At 39.1% G+C, this 12,224-nt stretch overlaps 1 long non-coding RNA gene across 1 annotated transcript; it reads left to right on the top strand.

Annotated features, from left to right (window-relative positions):
* The first annotated feature begins 5,162 nt into the window (after positions 1-5,162).
* On the top strand, positions 5,163-6,887 carry LOC107836920 (uncharacterized). The gene is made up of 3 exons (XR_001662894.1): positions 5,163-5,380; positions 6,610-6,725; positions 6,802-6,887. It is a non-coding gene; the product is annotated as an uncharacterized LOC107836920 (long non-coding RNA).
* The last annotated feature ends 5,337 nt before the right edge of the window (positions 6,888-12,224 follow it).

Here is a 12,224-nt window from a genome sequence, read left to right as displayed (position 1 = left end):
TGAGAGCCCTCTTCTTTTTGGGTTTGGAGCCCAACATGATCATCAGCCTGCCTGCTGGACCAGAACAAGATTTTTTTGTGCTTTTTTATTTTTTTATTTTTAGTTTTTATAGTTTGTCCCTGAACATCACCTTGACCTGAGCAACCAAATCTCTTACACATAGTAAGAGACAATTTATCTGGGTTGAAATAGGTCAATAAGACAATTTAGTTGTCTTGATTTTCTGTGTTTGATGATGGTTTGCTGCTGGTATTCTTGTTGCTGTGCTGATGGTAGAGACCGTCTGCATCCTGCAGTTTGAATCCAGCGCCTGCCTCTCTCTCTGTCTCTGTCTCTCTCTCTCTCTGCCTCTCTCTCTCTGTCTCTCTCTCTCTCTCTCTTTCTGGTCTTTTCCATCTGTAGGTTCACTGCATGTCGGTAGTTAGAGACAAAGGTTATTTACGGGATAATTCAGCCATGAGGTTGGACTGTTTTATTAATAAATTCTCAGACTTAATTGGAAATTAGCATGTCTGTGATTAGTCCTTGTTGTGTGAAGTGAATTCTGAATTCATTCCTTCACTAGGAGCGAACAATTTAGACCCATGATTCCAGACAAACTGAAAACATTACCAATAATTCTATAAATTACCATTTTATTAAAAAATAAATGATCAATCCTAAAATTGAAACAAATGTTGATTCTCAACCACACAGGAAAGGTGAAGGTTTTGTCAATACTTTAAGATACTGTAAATCCATATTGGTGAGCAGACGATGTAGACCCTGATGAAGAGCTCTAGTGGACATCAGATCCTCCAGCTCTGAGGGTCAGCTGCTCTTTGAAAGCCTCCAGTAGGATCAGCAAAAACAGCCTTTCCCTGTTAAGAAAAGCTCCCAGACGTTGTTTTTCCATTTTTGATGAGTCAGGGCATTTTATTTTCTTTCTTAAGGTTACAAATGAAGGACAGTACACCAACGAGTTTATGGAGAAGCAGAAAGTCAAACAGGAAGTCCGTCCCATCCCACCTGCTGGTCTCACAACATTAAGCTGTGTGAGTTAACTAAAATCTTCTTTATGCCGGGACAGAATCAGACGTTGAGTAAAGATGCTTCTCAGCCGCCATCAGCTGATGGACTCATCGTATCTCTGACACAACTCTACATTAAGTGAGATTGCTGTCAGTGGGAATGTGGACAAGAAGCTCCTCTGATCACTTTAGATGGTAAAATTTAATAATTTCCAAAAATGTCTTCAAACGTATTTCAAGCCAGAGTAGTCGGTTGTATTTTGTAAAAAAATGTCTCATTCAGTGCAGCAATTATCACTGATCGAATCATGAAGGATGAAGAAATGACCACAGCATGAGTCTAGAATATTATTTTGGGAAAACTAATGACAATGTTCCCTGACCAGCAGGAAAATTGTCACGTTTTCTTATTTTTTTTGTTTTGTTTTTATTTTGAAGCTGTTCTCATATTTTGGGTTCTCTGCATCATCTTTAATTTTGCTGAAATGAAGTCAGTTTATTTCACCTGCCCTGCCCCTCGTGAGGCTTGAGTCTGCAGTCTGGGGCTTTTTTTCTTCACACATTACAGAAGAACAATTTTCCCCCACTTAATTAGAATGAGCAGCAAACTAGGAAAAAAAAACATTCCCCTCAAAGGATTTCTGTAGATTCATATTCATGTCCTCATTTAAAAAAAAGAGAAAAAAATAATATAAAAACTAATTAAAATCATTGGACAACTAAAACACACTTTAATTACTATATTACAACTGGGATTACAGAAAGGAAATTGGAATGAAATTCTTTCACTTCACCCTCATACTGACTAAACAGCAGCAGAGGACAGTAAGGCCTCCTCTGCTGACCTGAACACTGTCACAGTCCTTATTATATATCTACAACATGAATTATGTTTGTTTAATCAAACTGCAGTAATTCATTTCTAATAGTGATGCTTCCTTCCATGTCAGTGAATTCTCCTTGTTTTGTCCAATCAGATTTCAGTCTCTTTGTGCTGCCAGGGGCAATATTTTTTTTTAACCAATCAGCTTTCAAATTCACCACAGTGGGTCTGCTAGAAGGCCCACAGTGACATCAGACATTTTCCATCATCTGATTGGACAGTCAGAGCAAGGCTAGCCCTCCTACGTTTTGTTAGCGTAATAATATGTCCTTGCTGATCTTTGCACATTCATCCTTCTGTTTTTTTTTTTATTTTATTTTATGCCCACAGAGGCTAACAGAGAAGGAGAAACTCATTTGGTCCCAGGAATAATTAAAAATCAACTTTCAAGGCAGATTTTTTTTTCAGGAAAATGGAGAGGCAAGCCGGCTAACACCATCACTAGCCAGCTTGTCAACTTACAATGCCATAACACAACTTACCTATCGCAAAAACTACAAGTGGCTGACTTAGTGTGAACAAAGTCAGTCTCTGTTCTGGTTGTTTGGACCTGTGGTACTCGCTAGTGATGGGCTTTTAATAAAGGCAGGCATGGAAGACTGGAAACACATTCACCAAAGGAAAGTAGAACATGAAAAAATGAGACACACAGAGCAGATGCTAACTTTCTGAATGTACAAAAGGCAGAAAGCTTATTGACAAGTCTGTGTGCTGAACGACTGAAACAGAAACAATGACGGAGCGCATAGTGAATGGTATTAAAGTTAAATTTAGCTAAGGCAAAAGTGTTTAGCTACAAGGAAGATCACAAAACATTGCTGCTAATAGAAACGTTTTCAAAGTGATTTTACTTGATATTTACCTGCAGAAGCATCTAAACATTTGCTTGGGAAACAGGAAGAAGCAGCATGAAAATGGAACAACAGGCAGAGGATTTGTTAGTTAGCGCTGGCAAATGAGACATTCAGTCAAGTTGTGGATATCATCAGTCAGCTAATAGAGGCTTTTAATTCCAAAGTGCTGGGAAATCCACAACTTCCTGTTTACACCAAACCTTCCTGTTTGTTTTGCCCGTCACTCACCTCATTTAACCTTTTCTATGTCATGATTTGTTTATTTTGCTTCCAAAACCAGTGAACTAACTGTAAGCCTAGTGTCAAAAACTTATTCATAGGTCAAATATGCACAAAATATTTAAAGAGATGTTACATATATCTTTCAAAATACACAAAATATACACTTTGGTATCATTACAGGTAAAAACCTGCACATTACAGGTTTTTACATTACAAGTAAAAACCTGTAATGTGCAGCTGATAATACACTTTTTAAATAAGCGACTGTCTATTCAATTAATTAAGTTTGTAGAGTGCAGCTTTTCTGATTTATGTGTTGAATATATAAATACACTGCAGAAGTCTTTTTTCCATAATGTTAGTTAGAGAATAGCATCCCAAATCTGTCCTGCACCAATGTTACAAGAAGTGTAACATTCAGTCAGCACTGATATTTCAACTTCATTTAGACATTAAATTATGTTAAATTATCCAATAAAGTGTGAAAACCCTCCAACTGTTGGAATATGAGTGTTCATCACTGTGAATGCAAATTATACACTTACTTTCTTTGAAGTTGCAGGAGACCTTTCTTCACTTATCAGTTATTTTCACAGCAGAATAACAACATGGGGCTGCTGTAATGATAGAAACCAATGAGTCAGTCCAGTTTTTATTTCTCAAACCTACAAGGCGTGAAGAATTGTCTTCCAAAAGAGACGGTGCAGGCTGGGCTGGTATCAGATAACCAGCTTACAAAACTTTGGAAATTTTGGAGATTTCTCGTGTCTTATGGGATGTTAGAGAGCGAGACACGTGAACGGCTCCTCTGGAAGTTCTCCAGTTTTAAAAAAGTCCTTCTCCCTTGCCAGCAAAAAAAACAAAACAAAAAAAAAACAAAAAACACAAAACAAACCCACGTCAAGTACTTTTTATATGATTACTTTGGTATTCGATAGAAATGGTTTCACCACTCTACCCTCATTTACACATAAAGGAACAGGGAGAACATTTAGGGCTGCAGGACAGTGGCACTCAAAGACTAGAGTTGCAGGCATCTGTTCTAAATACTAGAGATATTCTAGATTTAAATATGAGACCATTTGTCTCATGAAAGGTTAAAGCTGGGTCTTCATCAGGACAGGTCTCTGCAACATGGGTTAAAGAAAAGAATGTTACAGCGTCCTGGAAGATTCCTAAATACTTGGCTCTCTGAAATGTAGTAGATCTATAAGGACGCTATTCAAAATAACTGCATGGGAACCTCAACAGACAGATGAAGTAACTAAAGTAAAAAGCCAGAAACAAATGACCATTCCAAGGTATCACTGCTGAAGGAGGTTCAACAAGTTGTTTAGTTCATCCTCCCATCCATGGTCAGGACGAAGCTCCAGCCCTGAAGATTCGGTCCTGCTGCTTTTACACGGGTCCCTGATCCAGCCGACCTGACTCAATAAGGAGACTGGTTCTCCGGAGGACTGGGTTTGAAGACCTCTGCTCTAAACCCCCTTATGGCTTCACTGTCATACAGTCTCGCCCAGGCAGCCACTGGGCGAGAGGTGTGGTGTGGTACACCATGAACAGGCTGCCGGTCCATCAGACGCTGAGTCCAGAGGTTTGCATTGCCTCTGGCTGTTTGGAGTTTTATGAAAATGTTCTTCTTTTTTTTTCAATGACTGTTAAAAAAAAGAAGAAATCCGCCAGGAAAAGCACAACCTAATTTGTTATGAAAAAGACGTCACTTTTCTGATCTCTCAAAGTTTTTTTTTTCTTTTTCTAAAACATTTCTCGCTAAGAACATCTTGTTTTGCAATGAACGATAACTCTAGCGTTTATGTGATTTGCATAAAATAGTTAAGACTGACATCCTTCGCCTCAAGAGAACCGGACCCTTTGTGCAAATAAAGAGCATTAGATAAACAACACCAGAAGACAGAGGAGGAATCACCGAGTTGCTTTGACTGACAAGCCGAGCGACGAGGGATAAAAATCCAGATGAAGCGCGGCGCCGCTTCGCCTAACTTTCTGCCCTTTTCCTTTCAGTTAGTTTTGCTCGGTGGCAGATGAAAGGCCTCCGTCACTCGTTTCATTTCTCGCTGTCATTCAAACGGAAACGGAGGACGGCATGCAAATAACCCGACCCCGTCTGTTCCATGAATACAAATACCACATTACTATTCATCATACTTACAGGAACTCCATTGTTACTTTTGGTCATACTTTTGATGCCAGTGAATAGACTTGGCAGAGGTGACGGCGCTGTGCGTAATTAGACAATAACGTCGCTCTGAGCAACAGGGCAGTGAAACATCCAACGGGTGTCTCGGCTCTAATCGGCTACATGTCATGGCTGTTCGTCGATTATCGAGCTGAACGCCACGGAGTGAAACGCCGTCATGAGTGAACATGACAGGACAGTCGATGGTCTTCAGGTTAGGTCTCCTTCCTGGGTAATGGCGCCCGACATAAAATGGCAACTGTCTCTGTCGGGTGAAAACCACATCCTAATCTTCTACTCCGATGGAAAGTCAATACCCAATAGCCTTGCAGTTCTCTATTTCCTATTTCCATGAAGAAGAAAAAACAGAAGACCTGCAGATTTAATTTTCTTGAGAAGTCACTTTTCATATCATTTATATTTCCAGTTTTTTGTGTTTTTTTTTGTCTTATTGTTTAGTCATGCACGAATTCTTTTAAATTGTTTTGCCAGTGTGAACGACCTGAGGCTCGGGCCGTGAATAACACTCTGTTTCTGTGAACACACCGAAGTATGATCAATAGTTCCTTTTGTTTAGTGAGCAGTTTGAAAGGACGGAGCTGTGAGTCCGGCTTTCCGACGGCGCTCAGATGACGGGAGCGATAAGGAAACATGTTGGAGAATTATCATTCTCCAACATGCCGCTCTGTGTATCAAATAGAAATGAGCCGCTCCCACCTTTCATGTGGGATTATTAGTTTTCTTTAATTATATTTATCCATCTTTAATTAACCTGGAAAGTTTAGTACAACTCAATCTGTCCATTCATGAGACGAGCAAAGTTTTTAACCTCTTAACTGTCACCGATAAAACGCTTCCGCTGTGGACAATGGCTCTAAGTGGACACGGTGTCCTCATGGCTGCTCAGAGTGTTTACTGAATAAACAGGGTTTTCAACTGAGGAAATTTCATTGAATGTGACTGGTTTGTGTATTTCTGCTGTTCCTCTGGAGCTACTTTGTGTCTCTTTGCGCTTCTTTTTCACCTGTCAGTTCAGGTGAACAGTATCCTGGTAAAAAACTGTTGAGAATAAATAATTCTGTTATCTCTTTTAGCTAGTTGCTAAGGTAAACCTAAATGAAATGACATTTTAGGAAATGCAAATGAGAGCTAAGGTTAGAGGAAATGACAGACTAGGGAACGTCCTCTTTAATGTGTAACTTAGTTAGAGGCTAGCAAAGAAGTTCACAAAATGTTCTTGGTTGCCATTTTGTCTTGCTGACTCCTAAAGGTAGCATGAGAAATGGACCAGCTGTATTTTGGTATTAATAAATGGAATTCAAGATTCAACTCACTGACTCTTTTTCAACCTCATACATCAAGAACTCAGCATGGAGAACGGATAAATTTTCCACAAAACCTGGCTAGAAGGTACTTTGTTGTGTCCTTGTGTGTCATTTTCAGTATTCACTTGATGGCGCCGGGGAGCGCGGATGCGGACCTCTGCAGGTGTGGCACACCTGCATTCCATCGAGGCCCATCAACTGCAGTTTAAGAAGAACTGCATGCTAACCTCTGTGGTAAACCCAAACCCTCTGAGTTCCTGACGGTTTTTGCTTCTCTGGAAGATTTTTCACTTTGTGATTTTTGTCTCAGGCTCGTTTGGTCGTCCCATCTGAGCTTTCCTGGATTCCCTCATTCTGATCTGGATGATTTATTATCCACTGAAAGAATGCCGGTATTGCATTTTAGTCTTCTTATTCAAGAAAGGAATTATTTATTTGTACCTTTTACTGTACTTTTCATATTGTACATGTAAGAAGGTGGTCTTTTGCGGCTGGACGAAGAAGGTTGAGGCAGAGTGAAGTGGAAACGGCAACGGTTTACTCTTCAAGACCAGCATGAAGAACAAAACCACAGGTGCGAAGGACCGAACCACCTTTAAATCAATTTGCAATTTCTACGTGTATAACTTTTACGAAATGACACATTTCTATTTACTTTTTAATACATATGTTATGTTTTAAAATTCCCCTCACCCTCACACACACTTTTCCATGGAACCTATGAATGGTGTCTGGAACCCCAGGGAACAGTGTTTGGGTGTTTGTCTAAACACCCAGGAGAGGACACAGAAAAGGCAGGTGAGTCACTCCATCTTAGCCCCTCCACACACAGATTATACACAAACATTTGCTCAAGTTTTCCAAACCAGTAGCTCCTTCCTCTGAGTAACGATCATCCTCCCTTCGTAGGAGCAGCTGTACAGAGCCCAGAACAAAAGGCTACATGCTATTTATTAAAATGTTCAGTAAATGGTTAAAACTTAATGTGTGCAAATTGGTATTGATGTGCAAATCTATGCTTAGAGTGCAGTGCTAAACAAAATGCTTGTTAATAAAGTGCAAAAAGTGCTTTTAAAGTGCTATACAGTGACTTACGTAAAAATAGTTCCAGTAATGAAGATCTCTTCATTACAGTACAAAAAAGACTTGAGAGAAAAATAATAATCAGATTATTTGTAAGACTAATAATCAATTACTAAAACAGTAAGCATGTGGTAATTGTTTTATTCACATTAGGACAGGTTGGTTTGAACAACGTTTCTTTCCTCTCCTCTATTTTCACTTCCCTTTTTGTTACATTTTAGTGACAGAAAAAGTAGTAGAACTCTGTAAAAAGGGAAAATAATTTTTCGCAGCACTGTGAAAGGCAGCTCTCCAGTCTAAAAACATTCCATCCATTTCATCTTCCTCCAGACTGCTGATAACCATGAAATGTGCTGAACTAATATTGAAAACCTCTGTGCTGTGGGAAGGTCATGCATTCCACGGGTTTTTGTTCTCGCTTCACAAGGTAACGTGTGTCTGCTCATCGAGGTCTGTTGCCAGTTCTTTTCCAAACACTCTCTCTGTGTTCATGTAGTCCTAGGTTGAAGTGTTTGCATTTTCAGACTGCCTCAGAAAGCCTTGGACAGATCGATGGAAAGTGCTGCCCAGCTCCGCTTGTTGTCCAAAGATTCAATAACATCAATGGCTACTTTTAAGGCCAGTTTGGTTGTTGTTAGCCTTTTTCTAAAGTCTGATAATATGCTTAGTAGCCAAAATGTCCCATGTGAGATTCTGAGATTCACACCGGTCCTGTTAGGTCTGCTTTAATCCAACCCTGGTTCTTTTGTTAAGAAAGTCCGATTCGTTTGGGGAGGTGTGAATGCGTAACCGAACTCTGATGTGGATGAAAAGAGTGGACTCTGGTCCGCCTACAAACCTGGGTCTGGGTTCGGTTGAAGTGAACTTCTGGCGCAGTTTTAATGGTATATGGATTTCAAGTGGACCGGAGACCGCTCCAAAAGCAGGAAGTGGACTATAGGCATTCTGGGTAAATACAAACAAAACAAATGTGAACGTTTACCGCAAGCAAGAGAAATGACTCATGGTCTTTTACCAAAGACAAAAAGAAATCCTATAACTGCTAAAATCTGACGCCATTTCACGTCTGTTTCATTTGGTGAAGAAAGAAGTTGGGTTCAGTGTCTTCAGTTGTTTTTGTGTCATTTCCTTCACCAAGATCTCTCCTCAGGACATGATTTTTATTTGTATTAAAGATGTTATTTCAAGATGGTACTTAAAAATTTGACTTGCACATTAAATGTTAACTACGTTAAAATCCTGTCTTTTAACCAACCCTGAACTTTGGTCATATGCAGCCATTTCAAAATTTTTGTAAAACCATGTAATAGCAGAAATAAAGCTTAAAAAATATTTGCAACTTTAATGAAAACGTTACCACAAAATCGGTTATTTTTGGCTGCAAAAATGGAGTCAGGGAAGAATCCACTGACTCTCCTACGCAAGGGAACAGATTCTGTCTGGGACTCCAACCTTTGGCATGACACCCGTCTGACTGCAGCACTCAATGGACCGAGATGCTCCTACAGCAGAGCTTCTCAATTCCAGTCCCCAGGAATCACTGCCCTGCATGTTTTAGATGTGTCTCTGTTCCAGAACACCTGATTCAAGTGATCATAGGACCTCCTCTACAGACATCAGAAACGTGTTAATCACCCAGTTATAAGTCAGGTGTGTTGCAGAAGGGCAATGGTCCCTGAGGACCAGGATGGAGAAACGCTGCACTAGAGCGTCAGAAAAGGCCGACGGTGCAGTGAGAGGAACTGGACATGGTGACGGTCAACTCCAGTTCTTCCCATTGATTTCCTGAACTAGTGGGGAGTCTTCATTGAACTGAAAGTGTATCCGTCTGTAGTATTAATGTTATCAGACAAATAGTTGTTAGTTACTAATATTTTTGTCAATTCTAATTCATGAATTTGATCTCAGAGCTGAGCCAGGCTGCTTAACGGCCTCGTCTTACATGAATGAGCAGGAACATGCAGTGCTATGCTAGGCAACACGTAACAATAAACGATGTTACAAAACAGATCATCGGAGCCAGCAGGCAGCTCTGGACGACACAAGCATTCCATTAACATTTTCAGCAACAACTAATGTAAACACTTAAAAGCAGAATAGAAAATATTCACAACAAATCTCAAGTTTTTACAAAGATCCTTTTTTTGTTTCTTTTTTTTTTTAGGAAATTATATAAGGCCATTTTTTTTCTCTTTTTGTTGACATTTTTAGCTTCTTCTACTACCTGAAATAAGCAGGACTTTGCAGCACCAACAGCTGTCTAGTTTGTTAGGTTTTTGATGAGGAATCACTAATAATCAGAGTTTATCTTGTCCTGTAGTTCACTTTAGCCAAAGTACAGTGTAGAAAAAATACTCTTAAAAGTTAATTTTTTTTCAAAAAGTAACTGAGTAAATGTTACTAGTTACTACTCTGACCTATGGTAGCTAATCCTGACAAGTGTCTGCCTTTATTTCACACTTCCTGTCGGCTTCATCCATGGAAGAGTTACTGGTAGCTTTACTGCTGTGTGACGTTTCATGTTTTCTAGACTGCAATAGTCTAGTGAAATTACACACAGCTCTCTCATGAAACAGGATTAATCAGTTAATTATTGACTCAACAAAGCTGAATACTTTTTATTTATTTATTTTTTCTTTACATGAACCCAGGGTGGTTTGGATTTGTCTTAGTACATAAAATCACTGCTGGAGATCACTGATAACTGCATTTTTTTATTCACTCAAGCAATCATAATCAAAAATGAAAATCTAAAACTATTTCAGTGTGATAATAAAAATAAAAGCAGAAGAAACACCATAAACCATCACCGCTCTGTAAACCATGGCTGGTTTTGTCTGCATCAGAATATTCTAATGTTTTTAAGATATCATTTTTCAACCTGCGTCATTATTTGAATTGCCTCTCCTGCTGATGCATTGATCTGATTTTCTTTTTCTACTATGGTTGTTATCTTTCTGTAGAAGACGTGTCTCCTCATGTTACCTTAAAACTCATTTTATTTCGATTTTTTTTTTTCTTAATGTGTGCAATTGCAAAGCACTTCCCGGCCCTGAAGGACTGTGATGTTCTAAGACGTCCCTAATCATGAACAGCACAGGTTCATTAAGAACGCCGTGCATTTCTGACCTGCCTCCAGCCACTCCAATTAGTCTGTTTGGGCCGGTTACATGAAGAGCCGGAGGCTGTCAACAGACTGGCTGCTTTGTTCCTCCGCACTGAGAAGAATGCAAAAAGGGTTAGAAAGCTCTATATGAGAGGAGCTTGTTGATTTGTCTGGATACAGTATTAATTGGTTGAACTCAAATATTCTATGAAAGTAAGTGAATAAATTCCATGTTATTATTCATTTAGATGAAAGCAAATAAAATCTGCTCTGTATGCTGGAGATCCATTTGGATGCTCTAAGCATGATGCCCCTCTTTATTCCAACATTCTGTTTCTTTAATGTTTTTAGGAGTTTGCATCAAACATGTCTGACTTTACAGAGGAGACTGACTCAATTATGAAAAGCTTTGTTTTCCTGAGGAAGATCAAACCAGAGGAGGTTATTAATACATGAAAATCCTCAAAGTCTGCAAAACGTCTTCATGTAAAGTTAAATTATTTTACATTAACAGATTTTAACACAGCCGTTCAGATGAAATCAATCTAAAATACAGTTGTATACCTTTAATAATAATAATAATGCATTTTTTTTGCTAGCACCTTTCAAAACACAAAGGGACGTTTTACACCAAAAACACAAATGAAGAAGTAAAAAAACCCACAAAAACATGACTATAAAAACACAAAACCACTAAATAAAAGTTAAAGTGAGAAGGCCAACTTGAACACATCAGTTTTGAGTTGTGCTTTAAAGCCGTCCATAATCCTCCCTTCCTTTCGTTTCTGATCCTCCTGCATATCTCCTCTACTTCCTGATGTTTCTCGTTGTTCCTGAGCTCGGCCTCCACACCATGGAGATCAGAGTCTTTTCTCTCTCTGCTCCACAACTCTGGAGCTCTCTGCCTCCAGATACCAGCAACATTGACTCTGTTCATACTTTCAAATTAAAATGCATGTATTCAAGTTGATCTTTTCATTGTAACCTTGTTAATTTTTTCTCCTTCCACATCAGTTCTTATTTTTAATCTGTTCTTGTATAGTTTTTTTCCTTGTACAGTCTTCTTGAAAGACGGTAACAAATAAAATAAATTGCTGTATAGATGATAGATTGATGGATCTATCTTTTCGACTTGCTATTCTAAATGTTTCCATGTACCAGGGCTACATATTCAACTCAAAATGTCACTTTTTCAGTCATTCCTGAGAATGAAGCTCATATGACATGTTATAGGCATCTCCACACATGAAAAATAGATTTATGTGATTTAAACTGAAGCCTATAGAAAATGTATTTTGTTAAGAACCCCGGAGGAACACAAAAGCCCGTTCTCCTGGGTGACAAGTGATGGAAGACACTTCTCTAAACACCCTCCACCAGGATTAGCTTTTAGTGCGTTAGGAGGATTTTAAACTACCATTAATGACTGTCAGACAGAGACGGTTTTTATGGCTGCAGGGTTTGGAATTACTCCCACCGCTCCACAACGTCAGAGGCATATTTCAGCCTCCAGCTGTGTCTTTGAAAGTGCCCTCAGATCCTGC

Source organism: Poecilia formosa, unplaced genomic scaffold, assembly GCF_000485575.1.
Source record: "Poecilia formosa unplaced genomic scaffold, Poecilia_formosa-5.1.2 Scaffold96, whole genome shotgun sequence".
NCBI lineage: Eukaryota > Metazoa > Chordata > Actinopteri > Cyprinodontiformes > Poeciliidae > Poecilia > Poecilia formosa.
Note: the sequence above shows the minus strand (reverse complement) of the source record. Positions and strands in the feature narration are given on the sequence as shown.